Below are 22,500 nucleotides of genomic sequence, written 5' to 3'. Positions count from 1 at the left end.
CACTAAATTTGGAGGTAGGTTTGGACACTGGGGTGAGGACAACAACAATTTGTTGTGATGCCAATTAGACCAGATTACATGTGTCCAGTTGACACATGTGTGAAATGGACAGCTATGTATGGAGTAAGATTTTTTTCTGGGAACAGATTGCCCTTTTTTTTTCAAGTGGGAGTGGGATGTTGGAGAGGGGTAGTAGGTATATTTGGGGAGGAAGGTTTTGGTAGGTTAACAGACAAGACACACAAGAAGCATACAGGGGCAGTATATGGCACATGGGGGGTAAACACCTTGATGGGGAGGGGTATTGGGATATCGGAAGCCCACGAGTCCCCTAATGGTAACAGTGGGACTGAGGTCCCCACCCATGGGCAGTCACCACTGCACCTTCACAGCCCTGAAAGTGGCTGTGCTGGGGGCTGAGCCACAGAGCCAGGTTGACTGGCATTGAAGATCACCGACCTGGTTGTTGATCACTCTACGCACCACGACCCTGACCTGGCGACGAGTAACAGATACCTGTCCATGTTCACACCAAAGGGAGGTGAACTCTGTCCCCTGAGGCGGTTCCACCTGAAAGTGGTGCAGGACCAACAGACAGAGAGGTGTGGGGTTGGGCCTCAGACATGCTTGTGCCCAGTGCCTCGGCCAACTGAGGTGGAACAAGTGGGTCAGCTGGGACTGGCATTCCCAAGCGTGCTATAGTGTTTAGATTTCAACATCATATATGGGTCAGTAGTAGTTAACACATTCCAGGGTTAGGTATAACAACAATCATAGATATTCCCATTAACCCAGACACCAGATAAGGAACAGTTGCATAGCAAACAGAACACATGCATATACGGGACCAGAGTGGTAATGCGAACAGCATGCAGGTACGTTGATGGCACCATGCCAGCAATGTTGGAATAATTCAATAAGACACATGCATGGGAACCATTAGAATATTTATCAAACAATTGGCCATTATCAGAGTCAGTGCATACCAGTTGGGGTCGGTATATTGATTATTGTTGGAGATAAGGTGGGGGGAAAGAAAGATGTCAATTAACAAGTAGTATATTCCTGTACTCCACATTACTTTCCTAGTCAGTGGTGTTATCTGAATCTTACAAGTCTTACTACACTACCCTATACACCTATACTGGACACTGATATGGCTGTCAGCATCATTACACATGAACCGGTTTTACCTGCAGTATACAGCTCTTACCTGGTATGCCTGTGGAGGGAATGTTTGTTAACACTGATCAACTGTTTGTACACATACGGCCGGATTCAGGGGTTGATGTTTTGCATTATGCTATCCAACTCTTTCTGCACAGACTCTGGCCATGTGTTGACCACATGCTGGTATGCCTGGACATATCTAGAATATTGCCCTCTTCCACCTTTAGTGACCTGACATACACATATACATGCTTTCCTACACAGTTATATTATATAGCACAGTGTGGGCGACAGAGACCAGTGATACTTTATTATTCAGAGAAACTGCAACACTCACAATACCCTACAATACCCGGGTGGATGGTACCAGTACAGGTTATATTGGTCTGTATTTCACAGCACAGTGTTCGTATCTAACGTATCTGTGGGAGCAATGTTTGTTAGCACTACCTGACTGTTGCTACACAAGGTTCCAGATTACACATTAGTATTATGCACATACATCTCACTCTGTTACTGTACACACTCTGACCACAGCCTAACAGGTTGGGGTGTAAATGGGACATACGTGGCTTCTTAGTCACATAAGGTATTGGGAAGTTGCTAGTGTGGCAGGTGTGTCATAGATGTGTGTGAATCAGTTGTATTTCCTGTTTGCTGACTATACTTCTGAGATCATCCCACTGATTTTCCAGGGGGACAGTTTAATAGGCATTAGATATGGGCCACTTTAATAGACAGTCTGGACATATCTGTAGAGTTGTGGTGTATAATTCTGTATGCAGACTACTACCACTGGCAGGAGTCAAACCATGGCTGTGAGTGCTAATAAAAAAACAATTCACATCTCAGTTGCATGTGCTATTCTGGTTTTGTTGTCTACATTTCCCCTGTTTACTGTCTATGTGTCTCTCAGTTGTACTAAATGGCCTCTGGAGATTACACCTGTCATATACAGCCATTCTTACACATTCACATTATGGTGCACGGTGTGGGTAACAGTGCTTAGCACTATAGTACTATTACATGATTGCAAATCTACATTACCATATGGTACCGGAATATACACATACAGTCCAGCAGTTAGTCCTGCTTTGTCAGGGTATTACACTTTTATTGCCATACTAACAATATGAGACTCTTCCTGTCATATTCTTTAGTGTATGCAGTACTTGCCTTGAACAATACAGGTTTTATACTAGCAATTACTTTACTACTGCTATTATTTTTATTTCCTATGACAGTAAAAGCATGAGTATTACTAACCTGCCTTGCGCTGTAACCATGCCAGGTGGCAGACGTGGGCCTCCTGGTTTATGGCCCGCTTAATAGAAGCTGTGGGGGATGCAAGAGGAATATTTAACCATACCTATCAATGATATACCTGAGCTGGCAATTATTAAACAGGTAGTGGACTGATACATACGGCTGGGACATCCCCTGATGCTCCTGCTTCTTGGAGCCACTCCTCCAAGAGGTCCCCCTTCCACCGCTTCAGGTCAGCATAGTGGTGCCTGACCTGCTCACCAGTTCAGGGTATGCCAGTGGCACTGGTGAAGTCATGGGTGAGATGGTCCCAGGCCTCTGCCTTATATTGGGAGCCCTAGTACTGGCCCTGCAGCAGTCTCTGTGCATGGTCTTTAACTAGGAGTCTAGCCATGAACTTGGACTCCTGGATGCACTAGCGCTGCACTTGGAAGTGCACTCCTTCTCCCCTTACTGCCATACTGCCTACAAGGGGAAGCTACAACCAGTTATGAGCTCATCTACACATTGCTCACACCTCCTAAGCTGGCCTGTGCAATGCTTGGTGTTGCCTACAGTAGACATTCATTATAATGTCTTTTTGGCATTGTGTTATTATTCATTACACCTTATATGTATGCCTGGTATCCCTGACCGATGTGTAAGTACACTCTGTGGGGTCCTAGTGTTTTATTGGGAATGTTGACACTCTATTACAAGTACACCTCACTTCTGGGCTTACTGCTGTACTCTAGTTCACATATTTATGTTATGTAGTCAGTTATGGCACATATGATTGTAATGCCTTTCACAGGTTCAATTTGGTTATACTATGGTGAGGACATGTTTACTACTACCTCAGTCTTCTGTACATTTGTGATGGCTTGGTGGATAGCTACTCGGTTCAAAACCTGCATGGCTGTTTATGTTGTTGCTGGGCAGACAAAGGCCTATTGGATACAGAGTGATTAAGGCACTTTAAAGCAGTTGTAAGTGGGTTTGCGTGGGTTTGTGCGGTGGTAAGCACTGCTTATTTCAGGTTATAGTTTCTTACACTCAGTTAGCTTCTACTTTGCTTAATCTGTGTAGGCAATGCTTATCCCCATGCAAACACACTTAAACACACTTACTAGTGCTTACATATGCTTACTGCTGCTTATCTGTGCTTACAACTCCTTACTACTGCCTTATTCATTATGACACTGGCTCTTCACATGTGCATTTCCAGCAGTACTCCAGTTCATAAATATATGTTATTTAGTGGGTTTTGCAATAAAAATATTGGTTATACCATGCTTGAAATGTAAAATAGATTGTGTTGCAGTGGGACTCTAATCGGGAATGCCTACCCTTTAAGCGAATGTTCTGCCCACTATACTATTGCTGTGCTGCTTCATTTGCATATATCTTCCTTGTTATCCTCTTCAGCCTTTTAAGCTGCTTTAACCGTAGCTAGGCAATGGGCACACCTGCGCACCTATGGTTAGCTGTACTCGGATTTAAAAAAAAATAAAGGGGTTTCTTCTTTTGATTTTTATGTTCTGTTGCTGTTGTACACATGGGGGACTGTTGGTGGGGATATGTGGACACCTATGAGTGGTCTCGCTCATTTTATTTCCACTTTCTGCTGTTGTACATTGCAGGGGCATGTTTATTCTGAGAGCTCTGCTCTCAGACACGCCTCCTGCACTCATACATGCTCCAGGTAAACCTGGGAGGTCGGGCAGCTCACCTTCATTAATATGCATAGCACGCTGCCATCCTCCTCCTAAATGGGTGCTTCTGTGCAGGACTAAGCTAGTCCTGCATGGAAGATTAGTGAATCTGGGAGCATATGTTTATCTCTCTGAGGAATCGCAGCATCTTTCTGAAATCTTTGCATCACTTGTTACAGTTGTGGTCCATGGCAATTCTTTTTTTGGGGGGGGAGGTCCTTTTTGTGGGATTCATTATGAAGACTCATTTTTTTTAGGGAGTATATGTGTGTGTGTGTGTGTGTGTGTGTGTGTGTGTGTGTCTATAAAACAATATGCATTCCATACAGAATTTGCCTTTAAAAACAAGGCAAAATTAGTTGGTTGGATTTCTTAGTGGAATGAAGTTTCTGTGTGAATCGTTTAGGTGTTTTCCAAAACTTTGATCTTGAGTAGCTTTTCTGTCCATTCAGGTTAGCTCTGAATTTGTTTATCTGAAGTAATGGTTTTGTTAAGACTTTTTATGCACTTAATGCCCTACACCTCTCCAAATAAAATTAATATGAAAACTTGCACATTTTGGCAAAGTGATGTCGTTTAAGCTGTTTTTCCACAGTGGCTGATGCATTGCTGAGTATTTTTCACTAGAAGTTTTTTTGTTTGTTTCCTATTTTGGTTTGTGTGTGTGTGTGTATGCGGCCATGTGTTCCGGCAGCATTTGGAAGCCTGATTGAGTCTTCTGGACTAAGTTACTGTCTGCTTTGTTTCTGTCTGTTCTCATCTCTAAAATGCTGATAAAAAAAGCGTACAGTTTCTGGCATCAGCACTCCAGCTCTTAATATAGATTCTTGTGTCAGTGTGTCATATACTGTATAGAAAATATCTAGTAATTATATATTGTGAAGCAGAGATGATATTAATGTGAGACTGGTGTGTGCTGCAATGTTTTACAGATTAGTATGTTGTGATTATGCATGATTATTTAGATCATGGCTCTGCTCCTGCTCTAATCCAGGCAGAACTGTCACAAATTTATTAATTCCATTTCCTTTCTTTTTCTGGTCTTGTCTACCATTCTTTAATTACTCCATATGCTCATTTTAATGTATTTTTTGCTGTGCTGTCTTGTAAGCAAATGTTTACTGGTTTGTCTTTGTTCCCTGTTTAAAAATGTTTTAGCAATAAACATTCTTTTTATGTAAAATTGGGGCTTTTTTTCCTGGGCCTCAGCTGAAAGTAGATACCCTAGAAACCAGTAAGACTTTCTGGTAAACAAATGACAAAAATACATTAAAAGGTTTTAGGGGGGTGCATGCCACCTTTCTGCACAACACCTGCCCCCAGATTCTCTATAGTTTGCACGGTGCTCAAGATTGGTGCAGGAGCTCAAGCAGGCAATATGTATGCCGTGCGATCCAGGAACAGCCTGCTTAGGAGTGCACGAGGGGCCCTGCATTAATCCTGCACGATCTAAGCCCCTGTATGCAAATCATCCCATTTGCAGGAGAAATCTATGTAAATGAGGGTATTTTGCAATCCAGGAAGCTTGCAACCGGCCGTGCAGGACTAGTGCTATTTACAGAAATGTACTCGGTTAGTAACCGAGTACATTTCTGCAAAATCCAAAATGGAGTTGTGCCAGCTCCAAATAAAGGCTGCATATAATGTAGTAAGCATGCCAATGGTCAACTATAAGGCCATTGGTATTGCAAACAGTAAAAAAAAAAAATACAAAAAGTAACTTTTATTTTCTTTTAGCTGATCTCGGCCGTTTAAGCGTAGGGCAGCGGCGAGCAAATGGGATCGGGGAAATAACAAAATGAACCTAAATTAAGCATTCTAACTAAAATCAGTATTCTGCCATGCAAGTTAATGGCAGGCAGAAGACAACATGGCCAGTGAGTAGTGGTTGCTAAGCGGGGAGGCTCAGTGTGAGACATGTAACTATGCATTAGCAGGCAATCCTATGCAAATGAGGGGAAGGACAGTGAATCCCAGTTTTCCTCAGCATGTGAGTCAGGTCCCAACAGTTTAAGAGTAGGACTAACTTGGTGCAAGCCTAGGAGTTAAGATGACATCATATGGGGGGTGTCAGGTATACTGTAAGTGGATTGGAGCCCTGTGGCTCAAGATTGCTCCTAGCTTAGCACTAGGGGGTGATTCTAAACCTGCATAGCACCCTTTACAATGCCCAAGCAGGTGTGCATACCACGCACTGGGTTTTAAAGACAGAAAAAAAAAGTTAAACCAGGAAATAGCAGCAGTGTGCACATTTGTGCACTCTTTTTGCGTGGCGTGCCCCCGTAATTAACCAGGAAGGCAATGGGAAGGGAAAACAGCAGTAGGAAGGTAACCAAGGAGAACTAGCATAGCTGGCAGGTGAAATGTATAATAATCAGCCAATTACACAGGCAGCTGTCCAGCCCAGCTCAGAACACTGCTATAGACAATGAAAATGCATTCTCCTCTGGTTTTTCCCACACTCTACACCACCGGTGTAAACAAGCAAGGAACTTTTAACACTCACAACAGTAAAATGATAGGGGCTGCAATAGCTATCATACAACAACTTGTGGAAGAGGCTGAGGATGGTGAGGATGTGAATGCTGTAGCCCAATCCACAGTGAGGAGATGGAGAAGAATATTCAGACACAGGATAACCTACCAGGGGCTATATCAGCTGGAGATAGTGGAGTGCTATAGGATGGACATGACCTCCTACAGCAAATTGTTGAGCTGTACCGGCCATGCCTGACACACAGAACTAACAGAGGGGAACCCATCCCAGTGGATACCGAGGTATGTGTAGGCCTATGAATACTAGCTACAGGTACCTTCCAAAGGCCAACTGGAGATATGATGGGGATTTCACAGGCATCAACATCCAGGGTACTCCACCAGTTCCTGGATGCCATGTCAGCACATGTCAGTGAGCACGTATATTTCCCCAACACCCATGAGGCGCTGGCCAGCAATATGCAACTGTTCCACCAAATAGCAGAATACCCTGAGGTAGTGGGTGCTATAGACTGCACATGCATACACATCAAAGCACCATCCAGTGAGAGCAGGGTAGGGTCTACATCAACCACAAGGGCTTCCCCTCTATCAACTGCCAGGTCGTGTGCAATGCCCAGGGCATAATAATGAATGTGTGTGCTGGCTGCAGTGGAAGCTATCACGATTCCCACATCTGGCATCTGATGCAGCTGTACCAGAGATTTGCCAATGGGAACATCCCTGATGGTCACCTACTGGGGTATGCTGGATATGCACTGGAGCCATGGCTGATGACACCCATCAGAAATACACACACACCCAAACAAGAACTCCATAATGAGGCACAAGCACAGACCAGAATTATAGTAGAGCATGTGTTTGTGATGCTCAAGTCACGGTTCCGGTGCCTGGACACATCTGGTGGTGCCTTGCAGTACTCACCAGCTACATATACCCAAATTGTCCTTGTATGTGCCATGCTACACAATATGATCCTGTGGAAACAGTTGCAGCAGGAACAGCATGAGGCAGGGCCACACAGCACCCCACCATTGCCAAGGCCTGCAGAGACACAGAGTGACTTGGAGGAGAACAACCTGACCCTACCCCAGTAGGCAGAAGGAGGTGTACCCAGTATGCCCTGGCCTTGGCAAAGAGGCAATGCATAGCACATACACTGACACAGGAGAGACCCAGGGAATGACACCTCTCTCTGAGGTGTGCCCATTATGTCCTGGCCTTGGCAAAGAGACAACGCATAGTACATATACTGACACAGGAGGGACCCAGGGAATAACACCTCTCTCTGACTCTCACATACAGTAAAAGGAATGCCAAACATTACACTACCTGTGCTTAACCATGTGTAGGGAGTGTGCTATGTTCATCCAACATGGGCAGCCCTGGAGCACCACCCTCAATCCTGGGACACCCACAAGGTAAGTGACTCACACATGCCAGTCAGGGGGGTTCACATACCCAGCAAGAGTCACAGCCAGCAGGACAGGTGTAGACAAACACAAACAAAGGCTGTGCTATAGCCTCTGAATGAGGCCTGTGGGTAACCCCCCAGGCCTACACAGACTACAGCAGGTCAGGCAGTGGGATGACAGTTCTGAAGGGTAGGAAGTCAGAAACTAATATGTAGGTAAATAAAAGCTAGGTTATGTAGTACACTGGTATGCCTCTAATTAGCATGATAGCTAAGACTACAGAATGAAATGGAGTACCTGACATGCCAGTACAGTCCTAGCAAATGTGTGCAAGTGTCAGGTGTGCCCCCCCATCCTAATCCTACGTAGTAATGCAATGACAGTAGGTGTGCCTCCCCATCCTATGTAGTAATGTAATAACAGTCAGGTGTGCCCCCCAATCCTGTGTAGAAATGTAGAAATAGTCAAGTGTGCCTCCCCATCCTATGTAGTAATGTAATAACAGTCAGGAGTGCCCCCCCCATCCTGTGTAGAAATGTTGAAATAGTCAGGTGTGCCCCCCCAATCCTACATAGAAATGTAGTAACAGTCAGGTGTGCCCCCCCTATCCTGTGTAGTGATGTAGAAATATTCAGGTGTAGAAATATTCAGGTGTTGTGCCCCCCATCTTATGCAGAAATGTAGTAACAGTCAATGCAAAATGATTGACGGATACCCTGCAGAGACAGCATGCTACCTGTACGTGTACAACACAAAGGTCAGCAGTGCAGTATAAACTACCTGGACTCGATCCACACATTCAATACAGATGGGCATGCTGGGCATGCCCACACACTTAGAGAAATGAAGGCAATGTCAGTCAAAACCATACTGAAAGGTTAAACACATGAAGGCCATGTCTGAAAACACCAGTGGACCAGACATATCTGGCAACCGCAGATGTTAGTGCAGGCACTCCTCAGTATGCACCACTCATGCTTTGCATACACAGGGGATAGGAGTACAGGCATATATGTAAGGACAACACACTATAATAAGCCAAACGTAGACATACATAGATGTGTGGAAGAGGATGACTGTGACAAGGAGCCATCCAGGCCTGTCTCCCCACCACACAGCCAAAGAGCCACAACCACACAAGGGTCAGATGTCACTCACTGCAGATACTAGCCACCGGTATATGTCAGCATTACAGACTATGTGGTGCACGTGCTAACTGTGCAAGATGACTGCACAAGGAAGTAGTCATCTAGCAGCTGTATACATGCATCTGTGAAATATGACCCAGTCTGTGCCTGCATGTGGCGTGGTTATGGTCCATGCACACACATTGCCCTCCACATAGCCCTACTATGACAAGCATGCTTAGGTCATCCACTGTGAAATTCACCTTTGTGAGAATTGTAGCCCAGTAATCTCTGTGGTGCATCCCATAACTGTGTACTGCTGTAGTGTAATAAACTAGTTAGGCAGGTGTTCCAATCCCAGACATGGCAAGTTTGTGCGTGTGTCTGCTTGTCTCTGTATGTGTAAAGAACAATGCTTTTTAGGGTGGTCACACTCCCTACAATTGAAATGTTCTACTTTGGTAAGGCTGCTGATGTCATCCACCTAGAAATACACCTCTGGGAAGAATGGACCCCAGTAATCTCTGTAGCGCATGTCATAATGGCATACTGCTGTAGTGTGATAAATTAGTTAGGTATGAGTTCTAATCCCAGACTAGGCAAGTGTGTGTCTGTGTAGAGAGCAATGCTTTTTTGGGTAGTCACCCTCCATACAATTTGAATGCCCTACATTGGCAATCCTGCTGATGTCATCCAATATGAAATACACCCTTGGGGAAGGAGTTCTCCAATAATACCAGTGGTGCATCCTGTAACAGCTCCATGCTGTAGTATGATATAGACCTCTGTTAGGGGGATCTATACCCACATATGTCGGTTGTGAATGTTCTATGTGTTTGTGTCACTGTCTGTGTAGGGAGCATTGCATTTCAGCCTAGCCACACTCACTACAATTTGAATGCCCTACTTTGGCAATCCTGCTGATGTCATCCAATGTGAAATACACCTTTGGGGAAGAAATTATCCAGTAATCCCCATGGTGCATCCTATAACAGCTCCATTCTGTAGTGTGATATAGACTACTGTTAGCAATTCTATACCCCCACATGTTGGTTGTGGATGTTTTGTGTGTGTGTGTCACTGTCTGTGTAGGGCGCAATGCATTTTAGCCTAGCCACACTCACTACAATTCGAATGACCTACTTTGGCAATCCTACTGATGTCATCCAATGTGAAATATACCTATGGGGAAGGAGTTCTCCAGTAATCCCTGTGGTGCATCCTATAACAGCTCCATGCTGTAGTGTGATATAAACCTCTGTTAGGAGTTCTATACCCCTGCATGTCAGTTGTGAATGTTTTGTGTGTGTGTCACTGTCTGTGTACGGAGCAATGCATTTTAGCCTAGCCACACTCACTACAATTTGAATGTCCTACTTTGGCAATCCTGCTGATGTCATCCAATGTGATATACACCTTTGGGGAAGGAGTACTTCTGTAATCTCTGTGGCGTGTACTATAACTGTGCAGTGCTGTAGGTAGGGGTTCTAATCCCAGACATGGCAGGTGTGTGTGTGTGTGTGTGTGTGCCTGGGCCCAATGTGAAGCAGGATTTGCAAATTTCTTATATGGTGGCCCTAGTATATATCACAATGTCCACCATACAGGGTAACAGATGTGAAATAGCCGAGAGGCTGGGCTGCAAATCTATACCCATACATGTGACATCAAGGCCAGGCAATCACAGTCAGCAAATCCAGTATTACCCAGAGTACACTCTCAACCCATGTCTCATATACAAACACACATGCTTAGGCAACAGCCAATATGTGGGTAGTATACTGCATATTGGCCACTGATAGTAACTATGCAGTGATTGCAGTGGGCTACAGAGGGCATGTCACCCTGTCCATCTGTCCAATAGGCACATACATGCAGACAGTGCACCTTCCCCATGTTCCCCACTGGACACCTGCAACACCTGTGGTGCCATCACATGTGACCCACAAAGGACATACCATGCCTGAAAACATGCCCTGGATGGACAGATGCCACTGACACCAGGAAATGCCATTAACATGCTGTCAATGTAGGTGCAGGGTAAACCTACTTTCCATTACCAGTTCCCACCACAGGTGGCCAAGACTGGCACATCTGATGATAATCTGTGCACACAACATGGGCCAGACACCCCAGGTGCAGTTCCACATGTCACTGTACATGTAGGTGGGAGGTGTGCACATCCCAGACATCATCCATGGCATGGACTAAGGAACACATACATAGCAAGCGATGCACAGCATTGGCCAGACACAGTAGTCACCCCGGTGACTGGATGGTGAATACAATACCCACCTGTGTGGGCAAATGCAAAAACTACAGCCCTGAGCCACAATGCAGACCATTGTCAAGTGGCCTGATGCCAAGGTATACCCATCACCTAGCCTTGTATAGCCATCTTGCACAGTTGACCACCAAATACCCATGCAGAAATGCAACTATGCATGTCAGTACTGGCACCCTGTGTGTTTGTGTGTGTATTATATGATGCATATGATCACATCCACACTCACTACAACCCCATTGGCATACTGAAGCATGCTGTCTGATGTCAGACACCTCCCCATACCCTTTGCCCATATAACCTCCTTATGACCCGAGTGTTGCACATTCTACTTGCATAGTAATGTGTTGCGGCAATCTCACTAGTGATGAGTTGTAATCCTGGCCCTGCCAAGTGTGTCAATGTGTGTGCATCCCTGTGAGAGTGTGGCTGTGTTGACGCTGGCACCTGATCATGTGGACAGGCACGTGTACTTCACCTACCATATAACTACCATATCTCTGTTGCAGATGTCACTCACCATCACATGTATGTCCTGATGGCTCCACAACAGGTAATCTATGTGGTGCATCCAATAACTGAATAGAACTGTGACAGCACAACATAGTCATCAGGGGTTTGATACACTGTGCTGGTAAGTGTGTGACACAAACATGCTTAAGTTTTACTCTCCCACCTCTCGCCGACATGTCTTTGCTTCTGTCTGCCTCTCTCACTCCCTCACTGGTGGATGTGGAGACCTATACCTGCTTTGCTAAGGCAGCAGCATGTGTATTTTAAGTGATGCTCATTATCAGCTGATGACCTCTGCATGAATTGCAGCCCTCCCCTAGCTGATTGCATATGGAACAGCTGGGGTAACATTCCCATAGCCAATTGCATGGAAACACACTCCAATATCTAGGAACATCATGTTGGTGTTGGACCTTTTCATTCACTGTGAGCAGGAAATCGATCTGTTGTTTGGCAAACAGCATCTCAGATGGATTGGGGATTTACCTCTGACAACATACACTGTGGAAACAGGCCAACACACAGGAGGGGAATGTGCCTGACCTGACTACAGACTGTAAGTGCTGCTATACTGCATTCGGAGTAATGTTGGTTTAACAGGGTGTGTGCAGATATGGCTGCCCTACATGTATTAATACCTGCCATGTCAGTTCTATGTTTATGAGGACTCCCCTTCTTTAGGGTCATCTGCAGACTGGGCAGGTTGTGGTGCCTTTGGTTTCATGTATTACCACAGAACATGTATCTGTGAACTGCAGAAGGTAGTGTGAGGATTGCAGTCTGTAGATGGTGAAAGCCGTGACAGTTACTGACTTCATATCCCTCATACAGCATATGTTGCGACAAACCCTGTTACAACAGTAAATGTATGAGGTTATCACAGCAACATGTCAATATTGGCTCTGTGTATCTGCTTCCAGCCACAACCTTGTCAATCTTTGTACATATGCCATGCATTAAGAGGTGCATATGTGCAGTACACCATAATTAGTGTCATCGTATCTGATAACAGGCCAGTGAGTTATCAGACTGCTACACATGTTATGTACAGTAGGGGTTATATTTGATGACATAACCTGGACATTCTGTGGTTGTCTGTACAGTACTGAGGTCTGTGTACTTATGGTGAATGTTGATACTGTGTGTATTGTTAATATCTACCGTGGCCTGTGTACAGACTGTGGTAGATGTCATTGTCCTAGGTCCTATCCTATCTAATGTTACATGCTGCTCCACTGTATGTTACCATACTGGCTTACATGTTTTAGGGCCATACACACATATGTCCCATACCACAGATGCGCATCAGACCACACTGTATAGTGGCCCAGTATATGTATGGTTAGTGTGTGAGCGGCACATATGAGGATGGTGTTGAACAGATAGTCCATATACTGTAATATTATGCTAGCTTACCATTTGTGGCTGTGGCTGTGCTCACATTGGTTGTGGTTATGCACTTTCACACAGGTGTATCTTACCCTGTGCTGTGTCATGCCTGTAGAGCCTGCTATATACGCAGGTACATGTGCATTCCCCCATAGGAGATGTAGACCAGTGTTGAGCCAGTCTGCTTGTAGCCTGCACATTGCTTTGTTACATGCCTAGCAGCTTAGTGTACTTACCCAGTGAGATGTCATGTCCAGATACTTGCCTGATGTACTGCTGCCAGGCCTCTCTTAAAAGTCATGTATGTCAGACAGAGTGGTGGGATGCTGTACAGCTGTATGTCAATATCTAGTGGATAGTATGTGGCCATGGCACCTCTGTACCAGCAGTTCTGTGCCAGGACAGACAGGGGTGTGTGAATGCATAACCTGTGGGGGTGAATGTATACCAATCTCTATGTGTTATAGCCATCTACATGGCTGTTAACATCCATATTGTCAGGCTTGGTCCACATGTTCTGCACTAAGGAGTTCTGTATATTCCCCTGGACTGTACAGAGTAAGTCAGAATGTCCACATCTATTGGCCAATATCTCTGCTGTAGTCCACAGGAGCATTACGTGCTTGCAGCGGTACTGTACTATGATGTCCTTAGGATGTCTGTCAGTAGCCAATGCTACACATGTGAAAAGCAGATGTGACCTCCCACACACACCATGCCTGTGAAGACAATCCCTATTACAGTAGCAATAGTCTACTAATATACCCACTATACATACCTGACATCCCCTTGCACTACAGAGTTGGGACTATAGGGGCTGAGGTAGGGCTACACCCCATGTTCAGGGCATATGATGAATGTATGGAATACATGCATTTAGTCAAAGTAACTACCTCCAAATGTCAGTTTTTCTAAACCTGAATGTCGAATTTGTAATTGGCGAACAATCGGAATGTCATACGAAACATCAAATTCGACATTTCCGACCACTCTCCCACATAAACAAGTGCTACCATGGGTCAAAAAAGGGGGTGATATTTTGTGTTTCAACAATCTCCGGTTCGGATATTTGAGAACCTGCTGCACTGCTTTTGACACTTAGCACGACGACAAGGTAACGGTCGGCTAAATGTGTGCATACCAACTATATATGTACATCTGATTATCCAGATATCTATATAGATAATTACACATGTACATATCAACATATATAGATGGGTGTGTATATGTACATAGATATTCATACACATACCCAGATATATACATATACAAAGCATTATATGTCTACACATACACAGATAGTGATACATATGCACATATACGTATACCACACTGCCATTCCTGCCAGCAGTCCACTGCTGTTGTATCCCCCATACATACTGTGGGGCTGGAGCCATATATGTGTAGGCTTCACCTACACAATACATGTGTGCCCATATGCACTCCAGAGGCCAGTGTATGTAACTGTGGTATATGGCCCTGTATTATTGAGTCTAGGGGGATGCACCATACCTAACCTAGGCTGTTTCAAAATGTGGGGGTATCAGGGGTGAGCTGTCTTAAAGTATCTGGATGTACAGTACCATACATTTCACCTATCTTGACATTACTTACATAAAGTGGGTTACTGCAGGCCTACTGCCTCCTGCCATACAGACCATTCTATTTGCCAGTGTGCCTGTAATTGTCTCAGTTATGCCTTGTTATGTAACAGTTACATCCCATTTGGTCAACTGAAGTCTTTACCACCTAGTGATTGTGTACAGAGTGTAGATAGAGGCTGCTGGCGTATAAACCTGCATCATGTACTGTTGATTGTGTGGTATCCTGTGGCCCAGTCTATCTTTACTATTGTACAATCTGAAGGGTTTGGCCTGGAGAGCAACAGTTGTGGACTTTTCCAGACTATTGTATTAGTATAACTGTTTCACAGTTGCATCACTCTATTTATATGGATGTCAGTGTCTGAACAGCTATATAATATGGCATATAAATCTGTAATAGTACACATATAAAGGTATTCCATTTCTGCAAACCTGTGTGTGGTGTTTTATCCTATGACCCTTTGTATATGTTACAGGCAACAAATGTCATTTGTATGAGTGGCTCATCCAGCGTCCAATTGTTAGGGTGTTAACTGTAGGCATAGTGGCTGTTCCATATTGTGTGCGCCTACTACATAAGTATCTTACTGTACATATTTCTGCGTGTGTATGTGTACTCAAATGTATATCTATATATATGCATATATATACATATGTGTGTGTGTGTATCTGTATCTGCATATATGTCTATGCATATGTATCGTGGGGATGTTGATAGCTTCCACATTTTACATTTCCTATGGGAGCCAGACTGTACTGCATGATATGTTACCAATACCAGCCTGATATCATACAGGTGGGATGTAGTACTGTTAACATCATATGCCCATGTCGTGTCAGGACCTGGTTATTGGCTCTGCAACACTTAGTAGTGTATTGCAGGGTGGACATGTTTGGCTGTGGGGGCAGGGTATACCCATTCGTACAACACGTATATTGTTTGGGGCCTCTCAACCCCATTAACGGTGCATGTGGACATATATGATTTAGTTAATCTCCCATTGATATCTGCACATGTATGTCCAAATATATCTATATGGAGATATATATATGTTTGCTTACATATAACTATGTCCGTGTATGCCTACATAGATATATATCTGCTTACATATAAGTAACTTGCTGTGTATATGTAGACATATATATGTGTTGATGTAGGCATTTGCATGAATATATGTTTGTGTATATATATATATATATATATATATATATATATATATAAATCTACATATGTTATATCTGTTCAAATATTAATATATTTACACACACATGCATCTAAACGTTGGACTATTTTTATTTATTTTTATTTATTTATTTTACATTTGTTGACCGGGCTAGTCTGGCTGGATACATGTCCATTTTCAGCAGAGGCCCGAGGAGAAAAGCTCCACTAAATACTAAGTACATCACATAAAAAACTATTACTCTAAGATATAGGAAAAAATTGGAATTAATAAAAACACAAAGAAAGAAAGATAATTTCAAAAGAGAAACAAGTTTACAAAATGCAGTTAATGTCATGTTAGCAATTGTATATAAAATGTACATACTTAAATCAGAACAGTAAGAGGATGAGAAATGAAAAAGGTGGAGATGACAAGAGAGGAGGAGAAACAGAGTAAGAGAAAATGGTTAGTCAGGTGTACTGCAGGAACAAAGCCAATGATTTTGGAAGTACAGTTTAATTTTTTGTTTGAATTGAGGCAGGGATGTAGTCAGAGTTAAGTCACTAGGTAAGAGATTCCAACTTCTGCCTATTGTGTTAGTGAATAGAGAACCACCTGCTGTGTTGTTTACCTTTATAGATTGTGTCATGAGTTTAGTAGAGGGCTGAAGTGAGTTAAGATTGTTGTAAGGATTAGAAGTTGAGAGAGTATTGGGGTGTTGTCAGGTTGGTGTAATATGTTGTGGGCTATAGTGAGTTGAGTAATTAGTAGGTAGTTTTGAAATTCAAGCCAGCCAAGTTGTTTTAAGTTAATACAATGGTGGGTCCTGAAGGGGTTAGTAGTGGCGAAGCGAGCTATGTTGTTATAGCAATTTACAAGTTTGTTAAGATTGATTTTCTTAAGGTTTGTATAAATGGGGGAAGCATATAGGAGAGAAGATAGGAGATGAGATTGTGCAATTTTGGTTCTAGTTGCTGGGGTTAGAAAAGGTTTGATAGGATATAGGGATCCAATTTTTCTGTTAACAATCTTGATGGTGTTGTTAATGTGCTGATCGAAGGAGAGATTATTGTCAATGGTTATTCCTAAGAGTTTTGTAGTTGGATCAGGTGAGATGATAGTGCCATTGTTTGAGGAAATGGTAAAGTTTAAAGGGGGACCGAGTGGTGGGGGAGAAGAGGAGGAGTTTAGTTTTTTTGGCATTTAGTAGGAGAAACCGTCTAGAAAGTGTTAAAGGTATTTTGGGTCAATGAGCTCAGTTCAGTAGAGGATGGTGCTGAGCAGATAAGGGTGGAATCATCTGCGTATTGTATGCAGGTTGCTTGTGGGATTGCAGTCTGAAGATCGTTAATAAAGAGGGAGAACAGAAGTGGACCAAGAATGGAGCCCTGGGGAACTCCGATGGAAATGGGTAAGAGTGATGAGATATGGTTTTCCCATATTACTGCTTGTTGTCTGTTGTTAAGATAAGATCTAAACCAATTAATGGCTAGTTTATCACAAAGAGAGATGCAAGAATGTTAATTAAGAGAGTGTGGTTGACCATGTCGAAAGCTTTAGAGATCAATGAAAAGCGGGAAGAGAGAGTATTGTTGTTTCGATTTTGTTGATAGTATCTATAAACGAAAGAAGGGCAGTGGTGGTACTGTGGTGGGGTCTGAAACCATGCTGGCAGTTTGCTATTATGCAGTGGAGAGAGAGATAGTGCACCAGCTGTTGATGAATACATTTTTCCATGATTTTTGCTAGGGGTGAGAGAAGGGCAATTGGTCTAAAGTTGGAAAGGTCAAGGGAGTTACCACCTTTATGTAGTGGGATAATATAGGAGACTTTCCAGATATTAGGGATGGTTCCTTCTTGGATAGTTCTGTTGATAAGTAAGGATATAGGATATGCAATTTCTTTGGCAGCTTTCTGAAGGAAAAGAGAAGGAGCTTGTCAGCAGAAGGGGTACAGGGTTTCAGTTTGTGAATGAGTCTGTAGATGAAAGAAGTAGATATAGGTTTTAGAGAGAAGTTGTAGGAGGAGTTAGTTATGTTAGTTGGAATATAAGAGTTGTTAGAGTTCATTTGTTTGGCTAAGGATTGAATAGTTTCAGTGTAAAAAGAGTTGAAAGCATTAGCAGTCTGGAGAGGGTTTCTGGGTCAGCATTTAGAGGGAAGGAGTTTTAGCCATTCCTGGGGAAAGAAGTCTATTTACCGATGACCAGAACTGTTTAGAGTTGTTAATATGAGTTTCCTGAAGTTTACAGTAGAAGTTTTTCTTGTCAGAGATTATTGATTTTTTAGCCAGATTTCTAAGTTGGTGGAAATTAACTAAATCAGGGTTTTGTCTATCGCATCTCCATTTTGTCCATGCTTTGTTTCTAGCATGAATGAGTTTTTTAGTATTGTCCTTCAGCCATGGGGCAGATTTGGTCTTTACTCTAATAGCACTTTCTGGAGCATGTGAATCAAGTATGGATAAGAATGTATTATTAAAGAATAATACTGCCTCTTCCAGGGGAAGTGATTTTAAGCAATTCCAATTGCATGCTCTCAGTTCAGCTTTAAAAAGGTCTATGTTAAAATAGATCGGATTAGCCTTGTATTTGGGGGATTAACATATTCTGATTTTTGTCTAGTAATGAAGGTTAGGCAGTGGTCGCTAATGTCGGCATAGTACCTACTTTATACTGTTTGTTAACTTTATTTGTGAGTATCCAGTCTAATATACTCTCTTTCTTGCTGGGCTTATTGACTCTTGTAGTTGAGGTAATAGTTTGTGAGAAGCCATGTAGGTTAATATGAGAGGAGGGATTGTCTGCATTAATAGTGTTCCAGTCTATGTTAACGTCGCCAAAATTATGGTTTCTTGGGGGTAGGTGGTAGAAACCCAGCTTAGGAAGTCTTCTAATATTGGAATGTTATTACCTGGGGGAAGATACAAACAAATAATGTAAATGGCTTTTTTGGCGTTAAGTTGGAGTTTAATAATGATGGCTTCTGTTTTGCTATTTTGGATTGGGCATGCTGGTTGAGTAGAGATGTTAAGTTGATTTTTGAAAAGTATTGCTACTCCACCACCCTTGCGTTTTAAGCGGTCATGTCTGACTATATTATAACCTTGAGGAATAATCTCTGAGTCTTTTGTGCCTGGTTTTAGCCAGGTTTCAGAGAGCAAAGAATGTCAAATGAGTGGATATCTAAGAGGGCATGGATGAAGGTATTTTCTTATTTATGCTTTGGATGTTAAGGTGTCCTATGAGGAAGGTATTATTGAGGTTAGGTGAGCAGTTTTGGGTAGGAGGTGAGGTTGGGCCAGGGTTGGGGTGGATGTCACCATCTTGTAGGTGAGGATTAACTAGTTTAATTAAATAGTTGCTCTTTGATTTGTTAGGGTTTTGTTTTTGTTTGATTGTAGGAGGTAGGTTAGGTGATGTAGTCTGTGGAATTTGGATAGGTGATAGCTAGGGGTGGAATTAACATTAGAGAAAGATGTGAAAGTGAGTCTAGTAGAAGTGTGTTTTTGTGAGGAGATAAAGTGGTTGTTAAGTGAAATTTCAAAGAAGGTGAGATAGTATGTTGAGAGAAGGGTGGTCATGAGTAAGAATGAGAGTAAAGTCATAGTTAGTATGTAAGGAGACATAATTTAGTAGTCTGAGAAGTGAGGAGCAAGGAGGAAAGTACAAAGGAGAGAGAATGAGTGTGGTAAGCAAGAGAGGAGGTAGTAAATTTGTATAACACAGTTGGTAAATAAGAATGGAATTTATAGGGGATAAAGATTCAATGTACTGTTTAATGACTGGGCTGGATGATATGTTTTTGAAATTATCAGTGTTATGCGTATCTGGCATGGCTTAGTGGTAAATCACTTTGTCTGTGGTGTGCAGGGTCCTGAGTTTGAGCCTTGCAGAGGTTGTTTATTTTGTTGCTGGGCAAATCAAGGGCCATTGGATACAGTGTGATTAAGGCACTTTAAAGCAGTTGTAAGCGGGTTTGCTTGAGGTTGCGCAGAGGTACGCACTGCTAACTTCTGGTTACAGTTCCTAATACTCAGTTAGCTTCTAAATTGCTTAACCAGTGTAGGCATTGCTTTCCCCAGCACAAACAGGCTCAGACCTGCTTACTACAGCTTAAAAGTGCTTACTCCCGCTTACCACCGCATTAATTTCTTTAAAAGAAAAGTAAAAAGGGTTGATAGGAAAGTGGTAAAAAAGGGACACAGAGAGGGAAAGACAGTAGGGAAAATAGCTAGGGATGTGCAGGAAGTGTGTAGGGAAGGTACATAGCTGCCCGTTTCTTCTACAGCAACAGCTGTGCATATGCACTGAATTTGGAGGTAGATTTGGACACTCAAACCCTTGGGTGAGGGGTGAGGATAAAAATAAGTTGTGATGCCAATTAGACCAGATTACATGTGTCCAGTGAACACGTGTGCAAAATGGACAGCTATGTATGGGGCGAGATTTTCTTTGTGGGAACTGATTTCCCTTTTTTTCTTTTTTTTCAGGTGAGAGAGGGATGTTGGGGAGGGGAAGTAGGTATATTTGGGGAGGTAGGTTGGGTAGGTTAACAGACAAGACACACAAGATGAATACAGGGGTGGTATATGACACATGTGGGGGGGTAAACACCTTGATGTGGGGGGTGTTGGGATTTCGGAAGCCCACAAGCCCCCTAGTGGTAACAGTGAGACTGATGTTCCCACCCATGGGCAGTCACCACTGCACCTTCACAGCCCCGAAGGTGGCTGTGCTGAGGGCTGAGGCACAGAGCCAGGCTGACTCTCTAATCACAACACGCACCCATCGAGCTGGCATAGAAGATCACTGAACTGCTCGTTGATCGCTCTACGCACCACAACCCCAACCTGGCTATGGTTGACAGGTGCCTGTCCATGCCCACTCCAGGGGGGCAAGCCCCATCTCCTGAGGCAGTTCCACCTGAAGGTGGTGCAGAACCAATGGACAGGGAGATCCAGGGTTGGGCAGCAGGCATGCTGGTTCCTGGAGCCATGGCCAGCTGAGGTGGGACAGGTGGGTCCACTGGGACAGGCCTTCCCAAGAGTGCTATAGTGTTTAGATTTCATCATCATATATGGGTTAGTAGTACTCAACACATTCCAGGGTTAGGTAGAACAGCATGCATAGATATTCCCATTAACCCAGACACCAGATACGGGACCGTTGCATAGTAAACAGAACACATGCATAAATGGGACCATAGTGGTAATAAGAACAGCATGCAGGTACATTGATGGCACCATGCCACCAATGTTGGAATTATTCCATATAGCACATGCATGGGAACCATGAAAATATTTATCAAACAAATGGACAGTATCAGAGTCATTACATACCAGTTGGGGTGAGTATGTTGATTATTGTTGGAGATATGGTGGGGGGAGAATGATGTCAATTAACAAGAAGTATATTCCTGTAGTCCACATTACATTCCTAGTCAGTGCTGTTATCTGTACCTTACAAGTCTTACTACACTACCCTATAGCCTTAGTTTGGTCACTGATATGGCTGTCATCATCATTACACATGAACCAGATTTACCTGCAGTATACACCTTTTACCTGGTATACCTGTGGTGGGAATGTTTGTTAACACTAACTGTTTCTACACATACTCCCGGATTCCAGGTTGTTGTTTAGCACATAACTGTCCAACTCTTTCTGCACAGACTCTGGCCATGTGTTGACCACATGCTGGTGTGCTGGGACATATCTAGAATATTGCCCTCTTCCACCTTTCTGATACTCAGTGAACTGACACACATATACATGCTTTCCTACACAGTTATATTATGTAGCACAGTGTGGGTGACAGTGACCAGTGATACTTTATTATTCAGAGAAACTGCAACACTCACAATCCCCAAATACCAGTGTGAACAGTACCAGTAGAGGTTATATTGGTCTGTATTCCTCAGCACAGTGTTCGGATCCAACGTACCTGTGGGAGCAATGTTTGTTAGCACTACCTGACTTTTGCCACACAAAGTTCCAGATTGCACATTAGTATTATGCACATACATCTCACTCTGTTACTGTACACACTCTGGTCACAGCTTGACAACATGGGAGTGAAGATAGGACAGACCTGAAATATTACTCTGCTAACAGTTTTGGAGGTTGCTACAGTGACAGGTGTGTTCACATGAGGGTTGACAATCACTCGTATTCCCTGTTTGCTGGGATCATCCCACAGACTTACCAGGGGGACAGGGGGACAAGCAGCAGATATGGGCACATATACTGGACATTCTGGCCTCATGTATACAGTTGTGGAGAATGAATCTGTATGCAGTCTAATTCCACTCCCAGGATTCAGATCATGGCTGTATCTGCTACACCTTAAACACTGTCCATCACAGTTGTGTCTGCT

This window comes from Protopterus annectens, chromosome 2.part0, assembly GCF_019279795.1.
Source record: "Protopterus annectens isolate FY-2018-M chromosome 2.part0, PAN1.0, whole genome shotgun sequence".
Classification (NCBI taxonomy): Eukaryota; Metazoa; Chordata; order Ceratodontiformes; family Protopteridae; genus Protopterus; species Protopterus annectens.
Note: the sequence above shows the minus strand (reverse complement) of the source record.